A 14,473-nucleotide genomic window follows, 5' to 3' on the forward strand; every position below is an offset into this window, starting at 1 on the left:
GTTCAAGGTCAGCCAAATATTTGTTCTAAATATATGGAAACATTAAGAGTGTCAAAATTTTATTTTTCATTGATATGCTTGGCCTTTCAGAATAAAAATTCAAGGGGCGATGTAATACTTTGTTTGATAAGTACTATAAAGTGGGAAAATGTGAGAATATAAAATAAACTGTGAAAATAAAGGCCATGGATGCTAAAACTGAGATGCTGAATTCACAAAATATTGTTCTTGCTATTCTAATTCCAATAAATTTAAAAGTGATTAATTATACATTCCAACTGTAAATCAATCCCAATTTTTCTAATGAAGGGTTGACTGGGATGTTAGAGGTAGTGATGGAGGGGAAGATACTTACAGGTTGCTTAACATAACTTTGAGTTTCACTTGTTTCTTCTTTGACATTTAAGGCAATGTTTTATTTTGGGTGTCAGAGTTGCATGTCCACTGGAAAGAAGTTTTTCCATTTTTCGCTTCTTGTGGAGACTCAGGTACATGAAGAAGGGGCAAGAGCACAGTGATGTGAACAACTTCTTTTCTAAGGAAACGTAAGTTCAGACTAAATAATAAAGTTGCTCCCTCAATAGAACAGTAGTTCAGCTTCTGTCACTACTTAGTATGAAAGGTCGAGATAAGACATGACTTAATTTCTTAAGAATCTTGTTGAAAAAAATTGGACTCTTTTTTTTCCAAGTAGAATATAGTATGGAAATATTTACTAGCCAGAAAAAAAAAATCTCCAAACTTTTAATTTTGAGAGTTAATGTAGATAAGAATTTAATGGCACCTATTTTAGCATTAAAATCTCTCAGTTTGAATCCAAGCTCTGCTAGCTACTATCTGTTGCTTTTGGGCAAATAACATAAATTCTTTCAGTTTATTTATCTATAAAATGACAATCATAATACCAACTCCCATGCTTCTAGTGAGAGTTCAAATGAAATACATATAAAGTATATAAAGCACTTAGCACAGTGCTTATGTGTGATGATTCACAACAGCAACTATTTGAAATCAACACAGAGATTTCAGAATCACTTGAGGTGAAAAGATTCCAAAAGACTGGACATGTGAGGAGCTCTTCTCTTATCTAAGTAGCTCAACTTCTGAGATGCTGAGGAGGCACAAGTAGAGGAGATAATATTATTCCCAAAGCATGAAAATAGGGTAGTGGGAATTTTTCTATGATGTGAGCCCCAATTTACAGAAAACTAATCCTTGCTTGAGAGGGAAAGAGCAATGTTACTTTTTGTAAATGAGCCTCTGTGGGTATCCTATGTTGATGTGTTTGCTCTGGTAGAAATACTTTTATCCTCTATGACCCACTTAGGCAACCATAAATCTTCTTTTTGTTTGATCAAAAAAAATGTCCAAGTCCAGATAATTTTTGTACTAGTAATGATTAGAAAGCATATTCCTTATGAGTAAAATATTCTGTTCCTTGTTTTTAATTCGCCTATCCTTTTTTCCTAAGCCAATTTGCATCTTCTGTGCTAGGCTTGGAAAGAACTCACAGTTATCTTATTCTTTGAAAAGGCAGTGGTGACATTGAGTCACCTGAGTTCTATCTCTGGGCAACAATGACAAATGGTCACTTGCAGTGCAAAGATCAAGTGCTCAGAGTGCGAGGTCAGCTGCTTTACACGACACCTAATGTGACTGTCATTTCTCAGGGTCCCTAGCCAAAGGCAGGGTGGCGACATGGTGTACCCATCACTAAGGTGCCATGTCTGGCATCTAAATGGAGCTCAGTAATTCCAGCGGAGCCAAGTTATTAGAGATCTAATTGCCATTGTCTAAAAAATTCTTTTGAGGTCTTTGTGTGTTGCCTTACTTAAATATTCAATGTATCCAGCTGGAAGCAGTTATTAAAAATGTAATTGTTTTGTAAATTTTTATTTTTCAATTCCAAAACATCCTCATGAATTAATAAACAGCATTCAGATAAAATAAGAATATTCATCAATAATGCAAGGTTTTTTTTGTGTCATTGGGGGGATATAACCTTACTAGACTGATGATCAGAAACTCTGGGGAAATAACATATCCTCTGTAATACAGTTCCATCTTGGATATTCTAGATCATGTTTAGTTGGAGCATTTTTTTTACTTTGAACAACAATGTTTTTATTCATACCTTCTTTCCAATAGAGTTTATTTGAACTCACCATCATCTTAAGTTTATTTCCAGTTATTACTTTCCTGCTTGCCTTTCCAAAGCTGGCTATGAATTTATTATGACTACACAGTGGGCTTTAAAAGAGCAAGGCTAATTTTCTTTAAAATGAGCAATAGTGGACTTGTTCCCAACTAGGGGAATAGAACATAACCTTCCTAAGACATTTAGATGTTCCCCAAAAGACTGACTGATAGTCAACAAATGGGGGAAATATAAACTTTCTCCAAAGGGATGAATGCTTCCTTAAGTGGCCTGATTGACAGCTCTAGACTTGCCCAGTGATACTGTCATTTGAGGGACCCTACACTTTCCCCCCCTGGGTTTTCTGAAGTCTCTCTGGTGTCATAAGGGGACAAACCCCTGTGGTACTGCCAGGCCCCTCTCTGTCAGAGGGCTAAGACCTGGACTAATTCATTGCAGTGCAGTTTAATTAAACGGCACCAGAGTTGTTTCCCTGGTAAAATAAGTGTGGGAAGAGAATGTGTGTCAAAAGGGACATGCCCCTTACTGTGTGCGCTTTATTGTTACACCAGAGCTAATATATTGTGGGAATTCCCATGGAGTCAATGATAAACTGTATTATCGAGCTCCATAAAATAGGCATTCTACTAGTGCAGGTTACTGTAGCTCAGAATTCTATTAATCCTTCTAATTTATTATATTATAGCTGTATGTGAGGTCTCGTAAATTTATTATACCCCTTTCATCTAAAAAAACCCCCACAACCCACCATGCTTGTTTCTCCCCTCAAATAAAACCTCTTATTATTTGTTGTGTCTGTCTCTAAAAATGTAATAGCCACTTGTAAGAAAATATAATTACTGGCTGAGAAATGTAAACTGCATTTGACATGTCTTCTGCTCTAAAATTAAAAAATTCTATTAAGCCTTGCTGTATGAGTACAAACACTGGTGCATGAAGACCCATTGGGTTTTTATTTCCGGTTTTCTGGCAGTAAGTTCACATAAATGACACCTTTGTCATTTTCACTGTTTTCGTCATTTTGTTTATGATAAATGAATTTAATTATAGTACTCTTTCCTCTATCATTTACTTTGGAGGCCAGTAGAAGGGCAGAGATAACTGCTTCATGCATTTCATTAGACTTGGCAATCTCCAATGCCAAGTACAACGCCTGGCATATATTAGAGACTCAAAAGATCTATGGTAAGTAAATGACATGAATGCAGTAGAAAATTCTGTGATTTCCTTGTGTAAATCTCCATGTAATTCTTTACCTATATATTTATTAACATGTTTATTAATAACAGTTTATTTTTTTTATCAGGTGCACTTGCACAAATATCTGGTTTACTGGTTAAAAGGATAATATCTAAAAATGTAGGAATAAGTTCATTAAGTGTGAAACTTTAGTAGCTTACATTTCCTTAGTTTTAGAAAACTTGTTGTCTCAAAATAAGATAGAGCTTGGGCGCCGAGAATAAGCCAGAGACTCTGTGGGCTGGCCCTCAGGTGACAAGAAGAAATGTGAATTGAGAGACACATCCATTGCTGATCAGAATCATACCTGTGCTATTTGTAAATAAGCTGAGATGAGCTTAGCAGTATTTCACTTTTAATTAGGGAACATCCTTTTGTCATCCTGGAGTAAAAAGGCAAGTGCTTATTGCCACAGAAAGGCTGGGCATAGGATAGAACTCCATCCAGTGGAAGTAACTATCTCAGATCCCAGGTGAACAGCAAAGATAACCTCAAGTCTTCTCAGCAACTTTTGCCTTAGAGCACTCTGTATGAACAGAAGTGACGGTTAGTTTTAGTACAAGTGGTCAAGATACAAAAGAAATAAAGATGCTTGGTATTGTGAGTGTATAATAGAAACTTGAGAGATCAAATCAAGCTCAGGAATGGAATTGCTGTTTCACTTTAAAATTATTTCTATTATGAGACAGTTGGGGTAAGAGTGATGAGGTTAGCTAATTTTCTAGTGTTGGCTAGATTTCCCACGTTCCTGTTTTGTGAATGAAGACAAATCTTCTCTTTGATATCATTATTTTCCCCATCGTCATCAGAAAAACAAAGTCTTAAAACAGGTGTGATAAAAGTGCCCAGAACTGCCAACATGGGTGGTCCCAGTGATAACCCTTGTTTCGCCTTGGTCCTGGGTTCCAGGGCAAATGCATAGGCAGTGTCTTGTCACAAGAAAGATCAAAGTTGTTCAGTGATCACTGGCAATTGTGTGGCATAGCAGAAGGGCAGGATTTTTTGGAATTTATCACTCCTGGATTTGAATCCTAGCTCTACCTCTTAATAACTATGCAAGTGCAAAAAATTGATTTTTCTGAGCCATCATAATAGAATTTTAATGAAAATTAAATGAGATAGTATATAGTATGTGCTTAGCATAGTACCTGGCACATAGTAACTTTTCAATAAATAGCTGTAATTACTCATCATTATTATCTTTGCTCCCAAGGTATGTAGGATAATATGGCAAATCCTGCCACATAGATGTTTGTTAATCCTCACCCAAAAATAATTTTCATTGATTTTTTTTTTGTGTTTTAGAGAGAGTGGAAGAGAGAGAGAGAGAGAGAGAGAGAGAGAGAGAGAGAGAGAGAGAGAGAAAGGGAGAGAAACACTTGGATGCAAGAAAGACAAAGCAATCAGTTGCCTCCCGCACACACCACAATCAGCTTGGGGGTCAAACCTGCAAATCCTTGACTAGGAATCAAACCGTTCACCCTCCGGTGTCCAGCCGATGCTCTGATCACTGAGTTGCACTGGCCAGAGCCCATGGAGATATTTGAACAAAACAAGTTTCCTACTATTGAATTCTTAATTATTTTTACACTTAAATTTATATATTATACCTCCAAAGAACAATGAATTAAGGCGTGGATTATGAGGGGACCAATCCTGCCATTAATTTGCTCTGAGATTTTAACTATCTTCCATCTCTTTTCACTTGTTACATTTTGAAATGGACCAACTCCATTTCTCCACAAAGCAAATGACAGGTACATGTTTAGATCCCTACTCTACTCCTAATTTGCATATTAAAATACTGCACCAAGGAAAATGTGCCTTACTTACTCACTAACTACAGAATAAGTGGTCTTAGAGAGATAAAAGTGAGTAGTTTCTAGAACTTGACAACCAGAAGGGATTTAGGACTTCTCTTAGTCTTAAATCTTTCATTTGATTAGCATCTCCTCTATTTGGCCTAATTATAAATTGTGCTAAGCACTATATCAAGTGTGGTGTGTGGGTTATTTAATTGAATCTTCATAATATACCTAAGAGGAAGGTGCAATTATTAACTCTGACCAATGGATTAAAACACAAAATATTTGCAAGTTTATGTAACTCGCTCCAGGTCATACGTGTAGCAAATGGTAGAGTAGGTATTGCAGATGTAGTAATCACTCCAGGTCTGTGCATCTTGCTGCTTTGCAATATCTGCATCCCCTACCCAACCCCTGTGTAGATCGTTTCTTTTTCCTGACAGTGTCTTTTTCCTGACAATGCAGGCTCTTTTGGTCAAGTCACAGCAGATGTAAAGCTTAAGAGAGGTTGATTGGCCTTAAGGCAGAGTAGTGGAGGGACCAACTTTTTTAGAACCACTGTCTTAACCCTTTGCACTCGCTTGCTTTTTTCTCGATTCCTTTATTCTACTCGGATTTAATTTTTTAAATACCCCAGATTTTACAAAGCTCAGCAGTAGAATAAAAAACTGGAGTTTCTTTTCATACAAACTTATTTATTTGGATTTTTTTATATTTCAAATTATTGATACATTCAAAGAGTATAAAAAGAGCTGCTACCGATGCTAACCGTGTTGAGTCACACTCGACATCCGAGTGCAAAAGGTTAATGATTACTTGAAGATGAGATTTCTCACTCTTGGAGGCCCATACACATTTAAGTTCTTATCTCTCTCTATATAAAAGCCTAAGCGACCGGCTGACTGTTCGACCATCTGACCGGTAGCTATGATGTGCATTGACCACCAGGGGGCAGATGCTCAACACAGGAGCAGAAACCACAGGCATGGAAACATGGAACAGACCGATGAATCTTAGAGGAAAGGGGGGGAGGGGAGAGGGCAGGAAGAAATTAACCAAAGATCTTATATGCATACTAGAGGCCCGGTGCATGGATTCGTGCACCAATGGGGTCCCTTGGCCTGGCCTGCGCCCTCTTGCGATCCAGAACCCCTCAGGGGATGTCAGAGTGCCAGTTTTGGCCCAATCTCCACAGGCCAGGCTGAGGGACCCCACCTGCTGGAAGGACCCCACTCACTCCCCAGATGACCTTTGAGCTGTGGTTGCCCCAGGTGCTGCTGGCCGGGAGGGACCATGGGAGGATGGCTCCAGGGCATGTTCTGCCCGTATTGCCCAGTCCTCCCCTGCTGGCCAACTTCTAATTAATTTCCTTTCAATGTGCATGAATCCATACACCCGGGCACTAGTTGTAATATAAAATACCATAAATCAAATATATAACATGGTGGTTCCTTATACATTTTCAAAGAACAAAGTGAAGTCTAATAATACATGAATAAAATATGTAAACACTTGAATGACTTTATAGACTTATTTTAATAAAAAAAAATTAGAGGCCCTGGCCTAGTAGCTCAGTTAGTTAGAGCATTATCCTGATATGCCAAAGTTGGAGGTTTGATCTTCAGTTAGGGCACATACAAGAAATAACCAATGGATGCACAAATGAGTGAAACAACAAATTGATCTCTCAAATCAATAAATAAAATAAATTAGAAATGACATTTAATCTTTTTATAATTTGAAAGCACAAAGATTGTTTCTGTATTGGCAAAACCAACAGTTTTATAAAATAATGTTTTCAATTTTGGTATGAAAAAATATGACAAAGATAGTGAAATTAAAAGTTTTTCAAATGTTATATTTCATTTTGATAATAGAAAAATAGAATAAACACACATTTAAGGATTTTTAACACATTCTTATTAATGTAATGCAAATTACCATTCTGGTTGTTTAGGAATATAGGTAAGAAAAGCTTATTTTCTCCTAGATTGAAATAAAGAACATTTTTTTTGACACAATGATTGACACAGCATTTTATATATAGTGTCACTGAAAAGTAAATAAAACTTTTTTTATATTTTAGTAGTATTATTGGAGAATCAGTAGATATATATGAAGTATTATGTGTAGAAATTTAAGGTTTGATTTTTTGGAATTTAGGTGTTTTTTTTTTTAATTGTTTATTGTTGAAAGTATTACATATATCCCCTCCCCCCATTCACCCCCTCCATGCCACCCCACCCCCCTGCCCCAGGCCTTCAGCACCCTATTGTCTGTGTCCATGGGTTATGCATATATGCATACAAGGTCTTTGGTTGATTACCTCCCACCCACCCAACCTCCCCCACCTTCCCTCTGAGATTCTGCACTCTGTTGCAAGCTTCCATGTCTCTGGATCCACTCCATTCATCAGTTTATTTTGTTACTTAGATTCCACATATGAGTGACATCATGTGATACTTGTCTTTCTATGACTGGCTTATTTTGCTTAGCATAATACCCTCCAGTTCCCTCCATGCTGTCTCAAAGGCTAAGAGATTCTTCTTTTTTTACTGCTGCATAGTATTCCATGGTATGAATGTACCACAGCTTTTTTATTCACTCATCTACTGATGGACACTTGGACTGTTTCCAGGTCTTAGCTATTGTAAATTGTGCTGCTATGAAAATAGGGGTGCATATGTCCTTTCTGATTGGTGTTTCGGGTTTTTTTAGGATATGTTCCTAGAAGTGGGCTCACTGGGTCAAATGGGAATTCCATTTTTAATTTTTTGAGGAAACTCCATACTGTTTTCCATAATGGCTGCACTAGTCTGCATTCCCACCAGCAGTGTACGAGGGTTCCCTTTTTACCACATCCTTGCCAGCACTTGTCATTTGTTGTTTTGTTGATGGTAGTCATTCTGACAGGTGTGAGGTAGTACCTCATTTTCGTTTTAATTTGCACCTCTCTGATGATCAGTGACTTTGAGCATTTTTTCATATGTCTCTTGTCCATCTGTGTGTCCTCTTTGGAGAAGTGTCTATTTAGGTCCTTTGCCCATTTTTAAATTGGATTGTTTGTCTTCATTTTGTTAAATTGTATGAGTTCCTTATATATTTTGGATATTAACCCTTAATCAGATGTATCATTGCCAAATATGTTCTCCCATACAGTTTAAAAAATAATTATAATGTACAATAGAGTAGCTGTTAATAGAACTATGTTCAAAATAGCAGACATTTCTGCTTCTAATCTTTGCACAATTGTTAGCATATTTATAATCTTTATAAACTTACTTAACCTCAAAGTCTTAGTATTTTTATCTGCAAAAAAGGAGAGAATATTCTTGACATATACCTGGTGCTTAAAGAAAAGAATAGCTTGCCAAAATATTTTTAAAATATTACATTTTTCTATCTCATTCATTTTCTATTGAAATGAATGAGATGAATAAATGTCAAATTAATATTTTTACTTTAATTTCAAAATTAATTTCTAAATAACATTAAAGCATAAATTTAGAAGAACTTTAAATCACATGGAATTGTTAGAAGGTAGAGATCATGCTACCTCATGGCAAAATAGCACTCCTTAGAAAGAACAATAACTCTTAGAAATGAAAGAAACATTGTTAGCACCATTTCCTTATTTGCAAAGATAACTATTTTTGCTTTCTGTAGGTAATGAGCAAATTGAAGGCACTCTCTACATTTTGCCAAACCAAGGAGGCTCATCTCCCTTAATATTTGCCATTCTGTTATTTTAGATCTTAGCTTGCCTTTGATTTGATGCTATGTTGCTAGGTTCTTAGGCAACATTGCAGTTGCAATTTAGGTGCCTGCATTCTTAGGACTTTTCATGTGACTATTAAACCTCTATAAACTCTTGCCTTCTTCTGGTATATAACCCAGAGTCAGAGTGAACATCTCAAGATAGAGTGCCCAGGAGAAGAGTAACATGATCTTTGACCTGCTTGTGACATACTGTATAAAGATTTTGGGAAATGCTGTCTAGGGTAATCCATCATCAAGCCATTTGGTATAACCTTGATGACCCTGTTCTTTTAGCACAAGTATAACCCTGGTGCACCTAGTGTTTTGAAAATTTATATTTATTATACAAAGACATATACCCTAAAAAGAAATAAAAATACAAAATGTAAGTTTGTCAGGTAAATTAAAAAGTAGATGTGTGAAAAAGTTGCCTTGTGTTGAAGTTGCTCAGTAGCTGTTGAAATTTAAAGACCATGGGAACAACTTTTCCAAGTCAATCAGCCAGACTTGCAAGCAACAACAAATGCTTTATTTCTCTTGGTTGTCAATACAAGTGTGACGTTCATACACATCTCTGAATATACTTTGTAGTTCCACAGTGTTCATGATAGTTTTCCATTTTGATTTGAAAGATATTTAAAACAAATTTTAAAAAATGAATCTAGATTCAAGTAAGTAAAAGCAAGGAACAAAAACTGAGCCAAGGAGTAGAAACCTTTGCCATGTGATAAGTGAACAGTGAGTAATGGTAGCTATAAATAAGATCCTTGGGGAAAGATGAGAGATTTATGCAACCTGAAGAGAAACCAGAGTATTTGATTTCTACTACGTTAGTTCACCCATCTTCAGGTCTCATCTCATTGACTGAAGTTGTCTCTCATTAGTTTGTTGGAGTCCAGCTTAATTCTCCTCCATTTAATTCCCCAACCTGCAGCATAACCCATCTTTCTAAAGGGCTAATCTTTTCTGTCTGACTTATTTCACTTAGTATAATGTTCTCAAGGTCCATCCATGTTGTTGCAAATGACGCTATTTCATCCTTTCTTATGGCTGAGTAGTATTCCATTGTAAAAGCTAAGAACCATATGATTTCACTCATATGTGGGATATAAAACTGAAACTTATGAACACAAACGAAGTGGTGGTTTCCAGAGGGAAGGGGGTGGGGGGAAAAGGGGGTCCTAATATGAGGTGACAGGAGAAGATTTGACTTTGGGTGGTGGGCACATGGTGCTATATATAGCTTTTGTAACTTAGAAATCCACACATGAAAACTATATGTTCATGTTGACCAATATCACCCCCAATAAAAAATAAAAAATAATAAAGGGCTAATCTGACCCAGTTAAAATCAAAGCAAAACACTTTTCGGCCACATGGGGGCACAGGTGGGCCCAACAGCATGAGCTGGGCTCCAGTTGAAGAGGAATGTGGAAGGAAGGGGACAGCCAGGCTGTGGACTTTGAGGAGAGACATGCACCTGTAGGCCACAGTTCCATGTCCCCAAACCTTCCCTGATTCTCCCAAAGCCAAGCCAAAGCAAAGGCTTTGAAGGCAAAGAAAACAGTGCTGAAAGTGGGATAAAATGTGCTTTCACAGCCACACACAAAAAATGATCCTCACCTTACCCATCTTCTGATGGCAGAAGACACTGCAGCTCCGAAGGCAGCCTAAACATCCTGGGAAGAGTGCCTCCAGAGGAAACAAGCTTGGCCACTATGCCATCATCAAGTTCCCCTGACTACCAAGTCAGCCATGAAGAAGATAGAAGACAATGATACGCTTGTATTCATTGTGGATGTCAAGGCCAACAAGCACCAGATCAAACAGGCTATAAAAAAGCTCTATGACATTGACACGGCCAATGTCAACACCCTGGTCAGACCTGATGGAGAGAAGGCCTATGTTCAACTGGCTCCCAACTATGATGAGTTGGATGTTGCCAACAAAATTGAGATCATTTAAACAGCTTGCTAATTCCAAATAGAAATTTTACACTGCAAAATAATAATAGAAATAATAATAATAATAATAAAATATCAAGCAAAATAAAAACAACAAAAACTTAAACAAAAAATACCTTCAGTACTTCACCACTAGCTCATCAACTGGTCTCAAGTCATGTCATGCTCTTACCACTATAGGCTCAGTTTTCACTACTGCCACTTCATGCCCCCGCCATATTAAGCTTTTAATGTTTCAAAAGTGCCATGTTTGCTCTTTGCTCTTTCACTTCCAAGCTTTGCCTTGTCTCAGCCTGGACATTTTATCCCACTTTTTCATCCTTCAGGACTCAGCCTCACATTTTGCTTTACCAAAAGGTACCAACCATGCCCCAAGATTGGGTTGGATACCCTGTATGTACTTCCATTGTATCTTGTGTAGGCATTATTGTCTCTACACAAAAAGAAACAAAACTGAGGGCCTACCTTGCCCAGTGTTGCACTTTTATAAAATATCAGAGCCAGACCTTAAATTAAAAACTTCTGGCTCCCACCATTATTTCAAAGTAGCCTCTCATATGCTTAATTTTACCTCAATAGTTATGGGCTTAAGTGGTTTTATGTGGCTTCATTCCTCTATCCCTTTACATATCCCCCATGCCTAGATTACCTTTGTGTTTGTGTCTGCCTGGGAGATTCTTATTCATTTTTTAAGATCCAGTTATAGAATGTGACACCTTCTCTGGTGCACCCGCCCTCTTCAGGTCCACAATGTCACTTAGTCCTTACCACTCTTGCGGGGCCAATGATCGCTATTGAAATGTCTGATTATATGTTTATCTTTCCTGTTGGCAGTGAACTTCCTGATGGCAAATGTATATTCCCTGGCACTCCCTACAGTGCCCCATACATAATAGATTTAGTCTTTTAAACTAGAATCATGGAAGCACATGTTAATGACCTGCATACTCATTTCTCATATTTTCTTTCTCTGATAGCATGTAAGTTGTCCAGTTTCTCATCAAGATAAGGTGCGGCCTCTCTTTGCCTCCCCAAAAATATCCTACCTGATTTCTCAGAACTTCCAGTCTCAAGGCCTTGCTGCTGAAGCTAGGTTCTTTTTTTATTACTAGAGGCCCGGTGCACAAAATTCGTGCATGGGTAGGGTCCCTAGGCCTGGCCAGTGATCAGGGCCAATTGGGGCCTTCTGGCTGCTGGCCGGGGCTTTCCTTCATTCTGCGCCATCCCCTGGTGGTCATCATGAGTCATAGTGAACGATTCAACTCCTGGTCCCCCGGTTGAACTCTGGGGACACTTTGCATATTAGCCTTTTATATATAGAGCGATTATTGAATTTATTGGGGTGACATTGGTTAATAAAATTATGTTGGTGTCAAGTGTATAATTCTATAACAACACCATTTGTATATTGTATTGCATGTTCACCACTCCAAGTCAAGTCTCCTTTGATCACCATTTATGTTGCTTTACCCTCTCCAACCTCCCCTCACCTCTCTTTCCCTCTGGTAGTCACCTTATTGTTGTCTGTTTATAAGTTTTTTTTGTGTGTGTTGTTTAATCCTTTCACCTTTTTCACCCAACTACCCGAATCCACTCTCCTCTGACAGCTGTCACTCTGTTCTCTGTATCTATGAGTCTGTTTCTATTTTGTTTGCTTATTTTGTTCATTAGATTCCACATATAAGTGAAATCATGTGGTATTTGTCTTTCTCTGACTGGCTTATTTCACTTAGCATAATACTCACCAAGTTCATCCATGCTGTCGCAAAAGGTAGGATTGCCTTTTTTTTTTTTTTTAATGTCATTGGTCCTTTAAGAGGACTCTTGTTTCTCCCTGGCAGACAGAATTCCCACTGATTTTCACCCAGATGTTATATGGGTGCCTCTTCCTGGCTCTGGTGCTCTGTGCTGGGGAGCTTGGTGTGGGGTTGAGACCCCATGCTTTTCAGGGGGAACCTTTTCAGCTGAGGTATCCCTCTGGAATCCCAGGCCCTGCCTGTGGGAGTGGGGCCAGCCCTTTTCCTGTCTCGGCCCTTCCCACCAATCTCCATATGGCTTCTTCTGTAAATCCTTCTTATGAGACTTCTCCTCAGCTAGTCTTCAGCTGGTTACTCAGGCTGATTGTTTTATATTTTAGTTGTAATTCCAGTTTGGTCCTGGCAGGAGATGAGCATAGCCTTCACCTACTCCATTGCCATCTTGGACTGCTGGGCTAGGTTCTTGCAAGTTCTAGCTGCTGCATGGGAGTTTGATTTCAGATTGTCCTCTCTTCGTACACTCACAATATGAAATTACAGGGATTGATAGAGGCCCCTCATGTCTCTATCACACACACACACACACACACACACACACACACACACACACACACACACACACACACACATACACACACACACACACACACACCCTCTCCAAACTCTCCTTCAGTCTGGGGCAGTGAGAGTTGTCTGCCTAGAGGAGGGTAGTAGAGAGTGAGGAAGAACATTTTAACTTTCTTTAGTGCATAGAGCAAGTTAATCAGAGTATCCTAAGCTTTGTGGTCAAGTGACATGATATAAGAACTTCCTTTTCTCCCGTGTGCTCTTCCTAATTTTACATCTCTGTTCTTGGAGATTGCCCCCCAGTGAGGCGTGGAGTCGGAGGGAGGTGTGCTGCAGCAGCTCTAGTGTCAGGAGAGGTGCACTTTCTCTCTGTGCTTCTGCACACACACATACCTCACTGCTCTCTACCCCGTGGGTTGCAATGTGCTGCAGCAGCTGACTTTTTGCACTAGGGTAAAATCACCTGGTCGTTGTGTATAGTGGCATGGAAATTCGATGGTGTCAGGTCCCAAAATAATCACAAAACTGCTGACATATTTCTTCAGAACTCCCTTCCTCTTTTTCCTTCCCCTTTCACCACTGCCAGGGAAAAATAACAAAACAAATCTTAGATCTTTCTCTGGAGCTGGTGGAAATAACGTGAATTATGAGTCAAAGAATCTTGGTTTAAAATCCCTTTTCCAACATTTATTCGTGTTGTAAGTTTGGAAAACACACACAATCCTTCTGAAGTCGTTTTCTCACTCGGAAAATGGATTTAAGACCATACACCTCAAAGTGGTTAAAAGGAGGAAAGGAAACAGAGACAATGACAGTGCTGACTCCTGGTAGATCTAGCTCATCAAATGTCAGTTTCTCCCCCTCACCCTCTGTACTTTCCTTCTTTCTTCTCTACCTCTTGATTCAATTGTTAATGGTTTGTGAAATTTCCAAAATATAGAGAATAAAGGAAAAGAAAAATACAAAGTAGCCAGGTAATAATCCCATTACTCAAGGGGAGTGGGAAACATACCCTTAAAGTGTAGGGAATATCTTTTGAGATTCTGTATAACGTTTATCATTAAACCTTATAACGAGATGGTTATTGTTTTGTTTACAAGATTATTGTTTTTAAATAGTTTGTGAAGTTTCATTGTTACAGTTCACTCTTATCCTTGGAAATCACTAACATATAGAAAGGAATCTAAGTTCTTTAGACACTAAGTCAGTGGTTCTCAGCCTTGG

The 14,473-nt window shown here is 38.3% G+C and overlaps 1 pseudogene; it reads left to right on the forward strand.

Annotated features, from left to right (window-relative positions):
* Positions 1–492: 492 nt before the first annotated feature.
* LOC129150457 (60S ribosomal protein L23a-like) lies at positions 493–10,926 on the forward strand (annotated as a pseudogene).
* The last annotated feature ends 3,547 nt before the right edge of the window (positions 10,927–14,473 follow it).

The sequence above is a fragment of the Eptesicus fuscus genome, chromosome 2 (genome assembly GCF_027574615.1).
Source record: "Eptesicus fuscus isolate TK198812 chromosome 2, DD_ASM_mEF_20220401, whole genome shotgun sequence".
Taxonomy (NCBI): Eukaryota; Metazoa; Chordata; class Mammalia; order Chiroptera; family Vespertilionidae; genus Eptesicus; species Eptesicus fuscus.